This window comes from Ostrea edulis, chromosome 10 (assembly GCF_947568905.1).
Source record: "Ostrea edulis chromosome 10, xbOstEdul1.1, whole genome shotgun sequence".
Lineage (NCBI taxonomy): Eukaryota > Metazoa > Mollusca > Bivalvia > Ostreida > Ostreidae > Ostrea > Ostrea edulis.
Window position 1 is genome coordinate 14,324,154 of NC_079173.1, and position 17,100 is coordinate 14,341,253.

General features: G+C 36.5%; 1 long non-coding RNA gene across 1 annotated transcript; it reads right to left on the minus strand.

The window, feature by feature from the left end:
* Positions 1-2,787: 2,787 nt before the first annotated feature.
* LOC125666863 (uncharacterized) lies at positions 2,788-14,895 on the minus strand. The gene is made up of 3 exons (XR_007366946.2): positions 14,808-14,895; positions 3,254-3,335; positions 2,788-3,030 (listed from the first exon to the last, which is right to left on the minus strand). It is a non-coding gene; the product is annotated as an uncharacterized LOC125666863 (long non-coding RNA).
* Between the last annotated feature and the right edge of the window lie 2,205 nt (positions 14,896-17,100).

Here is a 17,100-nt window from a genome sequence, read left to right on the forward strand (position 1 = left end):
CGTTCATAGCACCCCCCCCCCCCCTTTTAAGTTAAAGTACATTGTGTATCTTTAAATAGAATAGCCATTGGTCAAACTGCATTTTTTAAATATTCTAACACTAGTTTATCATGGATGTTACATGGTTTTTTTTAAACTCTACTACACCTAATTTAAAAATTCCAAACAACGATGTTCTCTCTCCTGAGTCAATCAATATTTTGTAATTTTCAAAATAGCTTAGATGTAGTTTGGAAACACATTTGTTGTGTTAATTAGTGTTATAAACGTCTTAAAAATGCAGTTTGGCAAATATATAACTTATTCTAAAATATTGAAAAATGAGAGAGAGAGAGGGGGGGGGGGTGTACATGAACGATTACAAAGTCCATGCCCATATGAACCTGTCCAAATTGTATGATAAAATGGAATGTCTTCATAGTCTGACAGAATAATTCTAATAACATATGAATCCCATTAATTACAAGAAAAGTTATTGTGTCGGATGTGCATTTTGGTTTTCCCTTCACAGTTCTTCTTGCGATTGATGCTTTACATCGGTTAGATTTGGCAGGTCCTTCACATAGTTTAATAAGTTCGTCTGTTTTCTTGTAAGAATAATCAATTCTTAAATTTGCCTTTAGAATTTTAATCAGTGTCGTGGTTTGCAGTCGGTTATAATATGTATTCGATACCATAATTTATATTACGTATGCCTAAGTAATGTTTACGTATGTTGTCCCGGTAGCACGACTTTACGCGCCTTTAATTTGAAGAGTTCCACTAATGGAAATGGTAAGTATTGATAAAAAAAAAAAGATTATTAATATCGCAACATACTTATTTTATCATTTTTATTTGTTACTAAGATATATCATTCGAAGAATCAATAATCAAATATAAGATTAAATCTATAATTCTGGAGAGGTAGAATTACCTTAAGTTAAATTTAGGTTAATTTTTGTTCAATTAATACAACTTTTATTATTGTCACCATATCTTTTATTTTAAAACAAAACTCGGCATATTTTAATGTTAAAAAAAAACCCAGTCCATGAAATACAATTTTCTTGCATAGCATTCGTATTTTTCAGGGGTCTCGGTAGAAGAGTGGTTAGAGCATCGCGCTATATATCACATGGCCTCTCACATCTGGTCGGCGCTGGTTCGAATCCCACTCGCGCCAGTTTACTTGCGGGAGGTCGGTGGTCTCTCCCCAGGTACATTGAATCTGGTTTCTCTCTTCCACCAATAAAAAACTGGGCGCCACCAGATAACTGAAACATTGTTGAGTGTGGCGGAAAACAACAAACAATCAATCGTATCTTCCGTAAACATATTGTATGTTTGGTATCCGATTCTTGTGTGACTTGCTTTTAAGCTGTGGTTCTGTTTAAGTAGATGTGTTATGAAATGTCATGTTTTCATAGCCCGAGAACAATCTCTGAGATTATCAACTCTCATTTTAAACATCTATTATAAATAACATTCTCTATATGTACATGTATATCCATACAACCGTACTATAGATACAGATAGTTTATTGTCAAATCATGGGTCCCAAGGGGCATACACATGTATAAACATTGCAATTAAGTTCAACATATTTGATCAACTAAAGGTACCAAGGGACGACGCAAAGGAAACACACTGTCATATAGTCATAAATATCATTTTTTATTATGACCCCTGGGTCGAGGCCTCAGCTGGTGGACTGTTAATCCCCGAGGGTATACAATTTAGCACTAGTTCACAGTATTATTTTATGCACTGTCTGATATTAGAAGATAAATCGTAAATATGCTAGATTGCAATCTGGGATTTCCGGAAGCAAACTGTTACTCAAATCTGATTTTGAGATCATGAAAAATGGGAACATTCAGAGTTTGTCCAAATCTACTTTAAACAATTGTATTATACAATTAAATTACGTCCCAATGATAAATTTTAGAATAAATAGTTTTAATTCTTAATGTATGATAGGGAGCTAAACCGGGTCTTAATGTGCAAATGTACCTCGTTTTTTATCCTAATTTTTCAATGTCGATTTTAAATGAATCAAAAATAATTTTATCCACTTGTTTTGAGTGTGTGCAAGTTCTCTGTGTGCAAGCAAGCGCGCGTGTGTGCATGAACAAGATTAGATATATATGTTTTAATTTTATTTAATTTTTATAGATTTTTATAGATGATTTTTTGGTAAGAGGTGATCGAATTTAAGAAGTGATCATTTGAAGATAAGGGTAGATAACTGGTTGTAATAGGGCCGGGACACGTAATCACTTAACACTATTTGAACTCGTGTCACCGGGCACTTTAGAGCGTTTACCTTGTACGCTGCCCTCAAGTTTCGATATAGCTTCAACACTATATTATTATAAACATTTTAAGTCCTGGAACATGAAACAAGTATTTTTTAAGTTAATTTGATTTTACTTTGCAATCCTACTTAACTAATTTTTAAAAAGAATTCTTATGCAGTATAAAAAGCTTATATGTAAGTTAAAATTATCGTCTCACTGGTTAGTTATTGAAACCGGTAGATGCAAAAACGTTCCTTTAGAAAGACGTTTATGTCCTTTATGTACCTTAGATGTAGAAGATGAGTTTCATTTTTTCTTTAAGTGTACCTACATGTATTGCAGTTATTCAAGAATGAAATTTTTGAAAAAGTATTATTATATCATATTATTAAATGAATTCAACTTTTATCGACACAAAATGTATATGATTGTAGATTTATTACATTGTATACTTCGTCTATAAGCTGTATTTGCTTTTAACTAATAAACAACAACAACAAGTTGATATAGTTTACTTTTCATTGCATAAAATTTGTGAATGTTTTCAGTTTCCGTGCGATAAAAATACAGACACTTAGTGCCCCACTTCTAAAGATAGAGCGGCAGTTCCGTTCCCACTGTTTCTGTACATGTGGTACAAATGCATCGCAGTGATTCCAACCAAACTGAGCGATGTTGTGTCTACACCTGGATGAAGACCTGCTGACTGCAATGACCGGTTCAATATTCTCTTTAGCCAATTCTCAACCTTGAAAATGATTACAGTACAGCTTTGGAAATTCACTAGAAGGCGTCAATATTCAATTCAGTTTCAAGATTCTTTAAAATTGCACAATGCATTCCATTTCTAAGACAAACTGTCTATGAATAATATAAATCTATTTGCAAGAACTAAATGAACACTCTGCGTGTATTTTGTGATCGGAAAACTTAGTCAGACTATATATTATTAACATTAATAGCTCATATACCGATTTCTCTTCAATTATCGTTTCATGCCAACTGCAACATGGATTTGCAGATTATGGAGGAATACGATTTGATATGGAGACACTGGAAAGAGAAAAATAATCTTATATTAAGGTATTCAACGTAAATTCATAACGATCATATTTCATATCTAGTAACATGGATTTTTGTAATCCTGGTATCATTTTAATAAGAATGGTCCACCATAGCAATGTTCAAATGTTTTATTACAGCTTGATATTTTACATTGAAGTCTATGGTGAGAGAATGTTATATTAAATATTTTTAAAGAAGTTATATTTTCATATAACTCTTTTGGTAGAAAGTTGCATACACTGTTTATGAAAATATGAAATAAAATTAATCATTTTAATTCTGCACACATTTTTAGAAAATCAATTTTTTCTTACTTAGAAGGACAGATAACTCTTCAAAAAATCTTAGTGCAAAAAGGTTAACATCTAATAATATACCATTCGTGTGAATTATATATTCTTCACTTTCAATATCATTTAACGATAAACATTTATTTTGATCTAAATCCTTCAAAATTGTCCACGATCCTTTCGTTATTTATTGAATACCTTAAATACTTGAACCTTGCAAAAAGAAATGTCTATAAATAAAGTACATGTTTCACAACATGCATGTTCCAGTTATAGAGGGGCGAGTGCGAATAGAATCGATGTACTATAGCCAACCACCTCGGGGACCTGCACTCTATGTATCAGCAGAGCTAAACCCAGGATGACCGACGTTGCTTACTTTTCTCATTATTAATAATTAGTAGACCCTGATGGTTCGCTTCGACATTGTTATCACAGCACGTTTATTTGTATTTAATCCAGAACAAACCTCTTGAACCATTTCATGTTTTCCTTCTGTCAAAACGTTCATTGCAAATTGTTAGAGGGAAAGCGTGCGTTGTTTTACGTTGCTTTCGAGTTTTTTTTCCCTATTCTGATGTACATGTGTAGGTATCTGTATCTTAAAGGGGCATCAGCTGTGAAAGTGATGGCAACCATTTCTTTTTCTCAAAATCTCTCAAAGGTATAGGAATATATATCTACATATCTATTAATGACTTATAAAAACATTTATTTCGTTCAAAAACATAGGAAACCTAATAAAACTACGTTAGATAATCGCTTTTAGTGTTAAGGAATACGTAAGGAAGAATTATTGCTTGGAAGACAATACTTATCTAATCACCAGGATTACACATTCATGTGTCTGAATTGAGGTTAAAAAGTATTTGAAAGGTGTTATTGCGGAAATACATACATGTAATATAGAGCAATTTTCATTGAATTCAATTTTTGGTGACAAAATGACAGCTAATTCAACCTTATGCTGTAGTAAACACAGTGATCGTTGACTTTGCAAAATTTCAACCAAGATATGGTCCTTTGCAAATGTATATTCCAGAAAATTGAAAGAATGCTAACTTTCCAAATCTATTATTTAGAATATTTAAGAAATTTTACCTTTCAGAGTTTTTTTAGGATTGACAAATATGTTCTACAACTCATATTGGCGAGAATCGGGTCATTAATTAATTAATCACACATTAATGTGTGAGGAAACTTTAGCTTCAATGGAATGTGCAGTACAGGTTTCATGAAAATTCCTATGAACTCAATAATAAATGTATCGCAGCAGGATAGGAAGTGGTCTTTTCAGAACTATGTAAAGCAAACGTTTTCGCACCATTCGGGGATCACCATGATTCAAATGATCGCTCCAAACCATTTACTCGCTAAATTTCAAAGCTGACAAAATGTGTCACAATCGATGAAGCGGCATTTAATTCCATTCATATGTAAGTGACATTTCCGTGAATTTCTACCTCTACATGTACATTAATCCATTTCAACTCGTAACTTGTGCTTTATTCTATATCGAGTAGAAACTAATCTTAAGTCCTTCCGTAGTAATAAGAGATGATTTTGAAAACCAACGTCTGCATTTAAAATTATATAAAATAGGATTCGATTCATAAGTATTTCTTGGACATAAGGCTTCAACCATCACATACTAGAAGATGGATGACATGGTTGTTTGCTGTTTGACGTCCCACTCGAGAATATTTCACTCATATGGAGACGTCACCATCGCCAGTGCAGGGCTGCACAATTTAGGCCTATGCTCGGTGTTTACGGCTTTTGAGCAGGGAGGGGTCTTTATCGTGCCACACCTGCTGTGACACGGGACCTCGATTTTTGCGATATCATCCGAAGGACCGCCCCATTTAGTCGCCTCTTACGACAAGCAAGGGGTATTGAGGATATTAGCTGCAATAATGTAGCCATATCCGATTTTTTTTATTCTGATGTTTTCAGGATAGGGCAACAATTCCATAGGATTTCCGTAATGGTGCGAAATCATTTTATGAATAACCGATAATAAGCTCCGTGTTTTAGTACCAAAAGGAGTACCAACTTTGTGCTCGGGCATGTCTGATAAAGGTGTTGTTCATTAAATATCATGTACAGCATGCAAAATTGTTCATCTGCTCCGCCATGCTTGTTATCGCGAGATATCGTAGGTGGATCTACTGAAAAATCTAAACATTGACAATCATGTAGTTACTCGAGCCATTTCGACAAAGAAAGAAAAATCATATGGTTGCAGAAAGAATTTACACTCTGTTGTTCGGGCTTTAACTTGATATTAAATTCAAACCTTTTTAATACCGACGAAATAGCTTTCTCCTCGATTGATATAAATATTACCTTATAATGGCATACGTAAATCACTGGACAATCGGAAGTTGAAACTTCAGTACATCAAACATAATTTATCGAAATGGTTGAAAACGGTAGAATAAGGACTCACAAATCGTAAGTTGCAGGTTGTAAATTTATATATTGACTAAGAAACATAGAATATCATTCTATCTACGTAAAGAAAGTCAGCAAATGTTTAGACCGATCGAAAATGTTGCCACTCCCGCATTTGTACCATTACGGAGATCCTAGTAAGGAGTTGTACCCCCCCCCCCCAAAAAAAAATCGGAGAGGGCTACATTATTACAGCTACATGTATGAGGACCTATTCTAATCCGGATCCCTCAAGGGATTGGACGACATGAGTTCAGAATATTATATATTCCTTGAATCTTTTGCGTACATTATTTGGTGTCATTGCAAGGGATGATTGTATATTTAGAACTGCGCGAAAACCCTTTGCGTATGCATGATCTATTCCTTAGTAATGTTCACGGGCATTACACGTCTTTCTCAGCTTAATAAACCTACAAGAGAGTGTAATTTCATGACAATATAATGTAAAACAATTATTGGAAAATTTAAATGTGTCAACACGTCTACAAGAACTACTTGTACATTGTAAGTCAACCTATTGAGGAACTGACTGAAACATACAACTTTGTACTTCAGTTGCCAACCATGCCCGCGCCCAAATCATCAATGGCATACTACATGTAATGACAAGTGTTGTTAACTCAATCTAATTAAAATTAGATGTTGGATCCGCTCGCATACTCGCTACTTGTGTAGCGAGTATGCAAGCGGATCTAACATCTAATTTCAATTAGATTGGTTGTTAACTGTGATTGCCGTTCAGCTGAACGCAGATGAGGTGGACTACACGTCAGGCGGCAATCCACAGAGATAATAACAACGATAAATGCATTGAATATACCAATTGCGAACTGTTACTTATTCGCAAGAAAATCTATTATTCAAATAAAATTTAGGGTATACATGTACGTCATGGCTTAGAGACAGTTGTGGATTATCACACAGTTGACATAGATATACTTACAAACAAATTTATGGGGGAAAACGTAAAACTATTTTGCCGACACCTTAGTATAGAGTAATATTAATTACTTTTTATATGAATGTAGTAATTTTTATCACATAAATTACAATAGTCAAGAAAATATTGTACAAATGCATCGACACATTAGATATCAAAGATTCTCTCCGTGTTGGCCTCCACTGACACACCAATAGGTCGTTTGAACCTGCGTCAACTAACGAGTTAAGGTGACGTCATTAAAGCAGTTTTGTATTAAAAAAAAAATCTAAATTCGATCACTTGCGCTGTACTTTTCTTAAATCTGGTTTAGACAGCCTCTTACACATTCTGGTAGAAATTGTGAAACAAAACTTTATCTGAGTCCGGTGCTCCGTCATCTTTCTGGACTGGGTTTTCCAGTTACATGTGTCTAAGTGTCTAAGCACCACACTTAAAAAAAACCGCCACCTTATAATTTCTGCGGGTAGCGCAGAAGTAGCGCTTTCGCTTCTCACCGCTCGACCCGAGTTCGATCCCCGTGATCGGCAGTGGTTGTATGTGAGAAGGTATGGCAGTCGCCCGCTCGGACACGTGGGTTTCCTCCGGGTACTCCGGTTTCCTCACACATAAATGATCCCCTATCGCAAACATAAGTGCATCAAAGGACCCCATTGGAAATAAGCGTTCGAGCTTTCATGGGTTATCCTTGGTATTTATGTATGTATGTTTGTTTATATGTATATACCGAATAAACATTTATTTATTTTCAACACCACAGCCAGATCCGCCAAATCGGAAATAAGCAAAGGGCTGTAACTCCACATACTTACATGTTTATTGGAAACAGTCGCGAATTTCAATTTAATTGTTTGGAACCGTAGAGGCATATTGGTAAGTAGTGGTTCAGTAATTATTGTAACAGAACATTCATTCGGTAGATGTTCAATCACGAAATTTATCGGAAATGATAAACAATTTGCTGTTGGTCAAAATGTAAATTATTATAATTACTATATTTAATAGGGTAAGGTTTTTGTATTTCATAATGACTGGAACTGTCTTGGACGGTTGGTCGTATCATGCTCGAGAATTTTTCACTCATATCGAGACGTCACCATTGCGGTGAACGACTGCGTAGAGAAATCTTTATCGTGCCACACCTGCTGTGACAGGGGACCTTGGTTTTTGCGGTCTCACTTGAAGGGCCGTCACATTTAGTCGCCTCTTACGACAAGCAAGGGGTACTGAGGACATATTTTAACCCGGATCCCCACGGGGCTATCTTGTGTAACTAACTAAGGTTATATAGCATGTTCTTTAAAACAATAGGTGAAATATGCATATGACCGGTCGACGGGGGATGCTTACTCCTCGTAGGCATTTGATCCCACCTCTGGTATGTCCAGGGGTCCGTGTTTGCCAAAACTATTTTGTATTCCTTATAGGGGCTATGAGATTGATCACTGTTAGTTATCTTCACCTTTCATGTAAGAACACGTTGCATGCTGTCACTGCTATGCGGATAATACCTAAGTATAGTGAAAATTGGAGTAACATTTGTACTACACACAGACTCAAGATCCGCCTCTCAGACATCAATGTCAGGACACTCTTCGACGTGTTGAAATATACCCAGGACAAGACGGAGCTAAATGTATTCAAAACATCAAATGAGTTTGCAAAGGGGGGGGGGGGGGGGGTCCATACAGTTGGCGTCTTTATCCTATCGTACTTTACATACGTATAAAATCTTGGGAGCATATTTCGACATCATCGTCAGTATGAGAGAGAACAATCTGCGATCCATCCAGATTGTGTTGCTTCCAACTATGAAACATATGAATATTTTTGTTTGATAACTTAAGGTGCTTCAAACACTCGAAAGATTGAGTTTTCTCCTATATATATCTCGTCTAGACTGTAGAATTGTCCCCATGTATGAATTTAACAACACCATCATAGCTAAACTATTAAAAATAGAAACTCTAGATTTTATTACGCGGTGCAGTGACACCTTCCCTGGCTCCAAGTTTCTTACCAATCAATATCGGTTACTTTTATGTACATACAATGCGCTGAATGAAATAAACCTTTCCAGTACAAGTAAATGTTCAATACACAGTGGAAGTATATGTGAGAGACAATACTCTAGTTCGAACGAATACTTACGGCGAAAGACGATTTGAAGTACAGTCTGCATTCTTTTAGAACCTCCTTCCAAAACACATTAAGTAGATTAAATGTCTAAATATTGCTTTTATTAGTTACATTGAAGTTATGCTGTGTGTTTTAATAGCTTTTAGCCTTATTTATTGAATTAACCTTATTGGGAACAATTTAAGGTAACAGTGTTCAATCTCATAAAACCTATAAAGATTACGAGAAGGGCAAACACTGATCCCTGGGCATGAGATCAGGGCCCTAGAAGGAGTACGCATCCCCTTGTTGATCATGACCGATCCCACCAGCCGTATGTCCTATATCTTGATCAGGTAAACGGAGTATCCGCAGTCAAAATCAGTATGTACAGAAGTCTAGAAATTGGTAGAAACACGTGACAGCATTCGACCCAGTGATAGGTTGTATCATTGTGATAACGACCATAGAATATAAATTTCCAAAATACTGGCTTTAAACTAGACTGTTGAAATATGGATTTAAACATTATTCATAGAAAGAACATACCCTCGCGTATCGAATCAGTTAAGAATAAGGAAATAGAAATATTTATTCGTAATGTCAAAACGCAAAATTTTAAATATGATACTAAAGAAAGAAATCTAGTTACTAGTACATACCTTTCATACACAGATGACGGTCAGTGATGTCATATTGCGCCAATGGTCATGTTGAGTGTATGGAAGCCCATGCTATTATTTGTTTTACGTCCCTTGGAGAATTTTTCACTCATATTGAGACGTCAACAGCTGTATGCGAAGTACCAGATATGTTAATATGCGTTTTGCCCAGGCCCGTAGCAGTGGGGGTTCTTTATCGTATCAACGCCTGTCGCGACACGAGACGTCCGTTTTCTGAGGTCATATACGAAAAACCAATGGTTTTCACTTCTAAATGCCGAGCGTTTGGCGAAGGAACAACCACTAACTATGTTTGCGTCTTATATTCGACGCGGTCAGGACACGAGCGAGGCTCGGTCTCATGACCTCCCGGTTACCACTGAGCTACCGGGTTAGTTGTAGTCCGCCTTTTTCTGAAGAAAATGTATTGTTTACTTTTAATTGTTCGTATAGGGCTCGATATTTCACCAGAAGTCGCACGTGGTGGGGTCACAATAGGGGTAGCTATGACGTCACAATATACTGTCCTACGTTACTCGGTATGCGGTGAAGTATGAATCAACTTACGTATTAGGGCTAAAAAGTGGGTAATTTAATAAACACAGGCACTTGGGGCATGGATCATGCAACACCCCCACCTTGGTTTATTTCTGATCTGGGATCTATGCACTTTGTTCTTTACTTATGATTTGTATAAATGCATTAAAGATCATCCAATATGTATTTTTTCTCTCTGCTATGTATTAGACAAAAATAATTTCCCCCGATAATCGTTAATGCATATTTACAAAACATAAGTATAAAGAAAATAAATGTGTCGATCCCAGACCAGAAAAGAAATAAGGAGGGGGTGGGGGTGCATACCCTAAGGCCTGTGATTTAACATGAATTTATTCTAAATAATTCTACGTCAATATATAATTTAAAATCTATTCTCATATAGGAGTTAGATTGATCGCTGTTCGTTATCTTCACCTTTCATAGTGCAAATACTAGCATGATTATCACACATTTCCGAATACATCAAGTATCGGGAGCTTATATGCACGGCTTCGATTTATTATGACATTTGGGGCATTTATGTTGAGGAGGGGGGGGGGGGGGGGGGGGGGGGCTCGCTTGCGGCTTCAAATGGGCACAGAAGAGAGTTAAGGTAAATTTATTGGGAAAATATATATTTAACAATTTATGGTTATTAGTAAAAGAGGGCGCCCCTTGATTTTATGGTCAATTTTTAATATGAGAAATCACAGTTTTTGGTGCAAAAAGACACACAGTGGTTTCCACTTTTATGAAAAATGATTGCTAAATAAATAAGAATCCCCCCTCAATATGTTATATTAATCATTTGTCAGACTATGTACATAATTCATACTCAAATTGTTGATATAAACAAACGTTTTGAAATATATTTACCTCCACTCTCGCCTGGTGCAAGTCGCGAGAGTCTGGGGAAGGGAGAATACAAGTGCCTGTGTATATCAAGTGCGACTGCTGGTGAAATATCCAGCCCGATACATGTATGTACGATTAAAAATTAGCGACAAATGTCCTTTGGGATTATGGGGACGCGCGGGCGCTCGCTCTGAATACAACTAGCCATCTGGGAAACTTTCAAAATGGATGTCTCAGAAAGATCTTGAGGATATTTTGGCCAACAAAAATTTACACAAAAATGGCAAAATCGGCAGAAATGAAGACAATACCGAGTTATCGAGGGCGTTAAGATTGGCCACGTCTTAAGAAAACCAACAAATGGCATAACAAGAATGGCGCTCAGATGGACACCAGAAGGAAAAACGGAAGAGATCGTTCAACAAGAGGCCAATTGGCCACATCGCTCACCTGAGTCACCTTAGCCCATATTTAACAAATTCCCATATATATTGGTATGTAAAACTTTGATCCCCTATTGTAGTCCCATCCTACCCCCGGGAGCCATGATTTTAACAAACGTGAATCTGCACTATTTCAGAAAGCTTTCTTGCAAATTTGTATTTTTCTGGCCCAGTGGTTTGAGAAGATTTCCAAAAATTTAACCTACATGTATATATTCGCATGTAGAACTTTGATACCCTATTGTGGCCCCAACCTACCCCTGGGGGTCATGATTTTCACAAACCTGCATCTGCACTATGTCAGGAAGCTTTCATGTAAATGTAAACTTTTCTGACCCAATGGTTCTTGAGAAGATTTTTAAATGACCCCACTTTATTTTTGTGATTATCTCCCCTTTGAAGGAAACATTACCCTTCATTTGAACAAACCTAAATTTCCTTCACACAAGGATGCTTTGTGCCAAGTTTTGTTGAAATTGGCCCATTGATTCTGGAGATTTTTAAAAGTCGTCAATGTATTTTCACTATTTCGCCATTACCTTTCCTTGGAGAAGGGTGTGACCCTTTATTTGAACAAACTTGAATCCCTTTTACCCAAGGATGTTTTGAGGCAAGTTTGGTTGAAATTGGCCCAATGGCTATGGAGAGGAAGATTTTTAAAAGTCGTCAATGTTATTGCACTATTTTGCTATGTTATATCTCCCCTTGGAAAGGGCATGGCCCCTCAATTAAACAAACTTCAATCCCTATACCCAAGGATGTTTTGTGCCAAGTTTGGTTGAAATTGACTTAGTGGTTCTGTCGATCGGTAAACCAAATGTCCACTCATTATTTTGATTAGAAGAGGTCCTATTGATTTGCAGGTCAAAACATCAAGGGTACAAATCCGCTCTGGACATAGAAAGATTCTGTCTGCTCAATATTTTTGAGAACCCTTTGCTTGACAGACATCGAACTTGGTACATGTACAACATAAGGAGTAGATGACCCCTATTGATATTGAGGTCACATGTTCAAGGGTCATTTTGTAATACGTAGATTATTCTTTGTTAAGGAGGCATAGATGCCTCGAGTTCAATCAAATTGCAATGTGCTGTGTCTATGCCCATGTACACGTGAAAGGTGAAAATAACGAACAGTGGTCAATCTCATAACTCCTATAAGCAATACAAAATAGATAGTTGGGTAAACACGGACCCCTGGACACACCAGAGCCTAGGAGGAGTAAGCATCCCATGTTGACCGGTCACACCCGCCGTGAGCCCTATATCCTGATCAGGTAAACGGAGTTATCTGTAGTCAAAATCAGTGCCAGGAACGGCCTAACAATCCGTATGAAACAAGTCAGACAGCTTATGACCCAATGATAGGTTGTATTGACGAACTAGATCGTTATAACGACCATAAAATTTGCGAAATGCTGACTTCATTCGAGGCTGTTGAAACCCCTGTAACATCAATTTGTTTGTCAGTAGCTTGCCTCGATTTAAAACTGACTATACGCAGAACAACCTCTTGCGTATCGAATCAGTTGAGAGATATAAACACCATATGCAGGTGATAATGGAATATTGCTACATGAATATGGGAAGTTAACGATGGAGGAGCTGAAATCATCCTGTTTGTCATACAACTGAGTTGTCAGTTTGCCGTTAATGTCTACTCTCAATAAAATACGACTTTGGTGTCTTTTATTTCGAGATCACAAGGGATATATCGAATCAACATATGAATGAAAGTTATTATTGTTAATAGTCAAAACGCCGTCGATATATCTAAATGCCGAATTGAAGGCCACAGCAAGATATTTTTTCTTCTCGCGTAGAAGTTTTTGAATAAATGTATGTTTACAATAATGTTTCATTGTTCTTTGTGTATAAGTTGTGCGCTAGTGTTTATTTCCCATGCATTAAGATTGGGGTTTCTAGTCCTTGTCCGTCCGTCATAAGCTTGGCACATTTTCAACTCCTTCAGAAATTAAACATACTTTGATAAAACTTGGTGGGGATGAAGTACTCGCCGTCCCCTACACATGTTGATGTTTTTATCCAGAACCGTCTACAAATAGCGTTACTAGGTCAAAATGTAGGCCAAAGAAAGTATACTCCCTGTTGACAAACTTCGTCGGACCGGCGGCGGCACCTGCGTAAATCGACAGACCGAGTGAATCATTAAAAGGATGTGTGAAGAAGTGTTGCTATTTTAGGTTCCACTCTACACCAAACGTTTGACGTGTTTTTGACATCAAAATGTCTTATCTGATGGCATATCAGGAAAACTCATTATTGATTTGTTTCATTTTGCTGAGGATGTATTCAAGTTAGCATGGTAGTCAGGAATATTATTTAAAGAACACAGCTATGTCTATATCAGTTCGTGTGTTCTTGACTTGCTTCCTAAGTAAAGCAGGTTTGTGAATTTGTGTTTGTAAGAGGAGTAAGGCTGAAGGCCCAACCCACTACACGTTTGTACACCTCATTTGAGTAAGACATATGACACGAACAAATTCTATAATGAATTTTCACGACAAGAAACATTTTTTTGTAATGCTGTCTTGCATTTCGGAAACAGAGAAAGAAAATAAGTGACGTCCTGAGGTGTCAAAGTACGTCAGCACGCGACGGTTACGCTCTGATATCATTGGCTGAAACGAGATGGAGGCGTGATAAAATCCTCTATCAGTGTGCCAAAAATGAAACATACATTTCTATGAAAATTTGCAAATAGGCACCTTTGCAGGAATATATGATAATGTTGGTTTGTGTATAACATATGTGTCACACTTTCTTGTATATATTCTATTTAGCACATTTGTCTTACTTAGATGATGTAAGGGTGAGAAAAACTTTTGATTTTCAAGGCCATAGGTCAAAGGTGAAGACTAAAAGTTATTATATAGTTCATAATCTACCAACAAACTTTGGCTGGATTTGTTCCATATAAGGTCTTTATTAATTTACATGTCATCCTTTTGTGCATGCATTTATATATATCTAAAATGATTTTAAATTCTGATTATAATGTACTCTAAGGGATACTTGCATTACATTACTTAGGTAGGATGCATTTTTCTTATTGCAGTATGTATTTGACGTGTTTCATGGACAGTATATATCGCTACTTTTGCTACCAAACACACTCATATATATTACCTGGGGTTGAACTCACGACCTGCGGAACCAAATCTTTTAGCAGCATGTGACCGGCGCACTAGACTGCTCGACCATCTGGGCGATTCAAAAAAAAAAAAAGCTGTCGATGACGACGGAATTCTTGCCACGCTGTCACACACTACACCGTCATCTACGATAAAGATGGGGTACAGTTATAGAACGTACTTTTAAGAGGTTCATACAAGATACACATTGCTTGTACATATTCTGAAAATTGTCTGTGCCACAAACGTAAATAAAGCTACCAAACGACGTTTTAGAAACAACATTTTTTTTTTTTTTCTTTTTTTTTTTTTTTTTTTTTTTTTAGAAAATAGGCTAAATTAAACGTAAATTGTAATTAACAATAAATAGTTACCCCCTAAAACTTGCAAATGATGTTTTGCTGCTCCGAATAGTTTTTCTATCTGTGAAACGTTCTACGTTTTGTATACTTGTCTTCAAAGTTGCAGTCAGCATGTAAATGTTGTTTTTGACAATTTTGTATTTGTGCTTTAAATGCATGTTATTGTTGACTGTGTTTAAATATTCTAGTAATATTTTTTTCTTGATCAATTATGATATTGTAATTGCCAATGAATACTTTTCTGTTTTAATTAATTGTTATACCCCCCGAACGAAGTTTAGGTATATAGGAATCACTCTGTCTGTCTGTCTGTCCGTCCGTCTGTATGTGCAGATTCGTGTCTGGGCCATAACTTCTTTGTTCTTTGACTTAGGCATACCATATTTGACACACAGGTGGATCACCATGAGACGATGTATCGAGTACCTTCATGACCTCTATATGACCTTGACCTCAAGGTCAAAATTAAAGGTGTTTTTTTTTTTACAATGGATTCGTGTCCGGGCCATAACTTCTTTGTTATTTGACATAGGCATACCATATTTTACACATGAGTGTATCACTACGAGACGATGTGTCATGTACTTTCATGACCTCCATATGACCTTGACCTCAAGGTCAAAATTAAAGGTTTTTACCATGGATTCGTGTCAGGGTCATGACTTCTTTGTTCTTTGACATAGGCATACCATATTTGACACAGGAGTGTATCACCATGAGACGATGTGTCGGGTACCTTCATGACCTCTATATGACCTTGAACTTTGACCCCAAGGTCAAAATTGATAATAGGGTTTTGACATAGTCATACCATAAGACATGGGTGTATCACCATGAGACTATGTGTCATGTACATTCATGAACTCTTTATGACCTTGACCTTTGATCTCAAGGTCAAAATTAAAGGTTTATGCCATGGATTTGTGTTCGAACTATATCTTCTTCTATTTTCTTCTAGAAAGGCATACCATATTTTTACACTCGAGAAAGAGATAATTTATACCTATTAACAACACCCTTTGGGAGATTGGGGTAAGCGGGGGGTACTCTTGTTAGTACATGATATAAATTCAAAACGTACAATAGTATAGTATCTTCGTTCCCAATATTTCGATCCGGATAGAATAGGTCCTCAGTACCCTCTTGCTTGTCGAAAGAGGCGATTAAATTGGGCGGTCCGCAAAAACCAAGGCTCCGTGTCACAGCAGGTGTGACACGATAAAGATCCATTCCAGCTCAAAAGCCGCAAGCGCCGAGCATAGGCCTAAATTTTGTCACCGGGAATAGTGATGTCTCCTTTTGAGTGAAAAATCCTCGAGTGGGACGTTAAACAATATACAACCAACTAACGCTTAATTAATATACATGCTGAATGCACACTTTGGCATATTTCCTAACCAACGTTACAGATCACGCATGCACCTTATACAAAATACATGCTATGTCTAGGTGAATGATACATATTTTATGACGAACTTTAGAATTTGGTTTCTTTCTCTACAAATTCTAATCTACATATAAGTGTATCTAGTTTTAGATTAGCCATTTAGTAAGACAGTATTAACACGATGAATAATCAAACTACACCATAAAAAACTGTTCTTTTTTATGAAAATACGTTAGTACTAATACGTAAATGGAAAATACCTTTCCTGTATAAATGTACCTATTTTAGCGCATTTAATAAGCACCACTCGATTACACAATTATTAAAGTTTGTCGTGATAAGTATTTTGTAGAGAAATGTAATGCTTATAGAAAAACTCTATATATATTGTCAGGAAATGGGTACCTACTATATATCTACATGTATCTATTTAAAAGTTCCATAGAAAACCACGATATAATGGTGCTACGTCAGATGTACATGTAAATTTCACTTTTGAAAATGCATGAGTGCAAGAACTGTGACGCTTTATGCCAGCA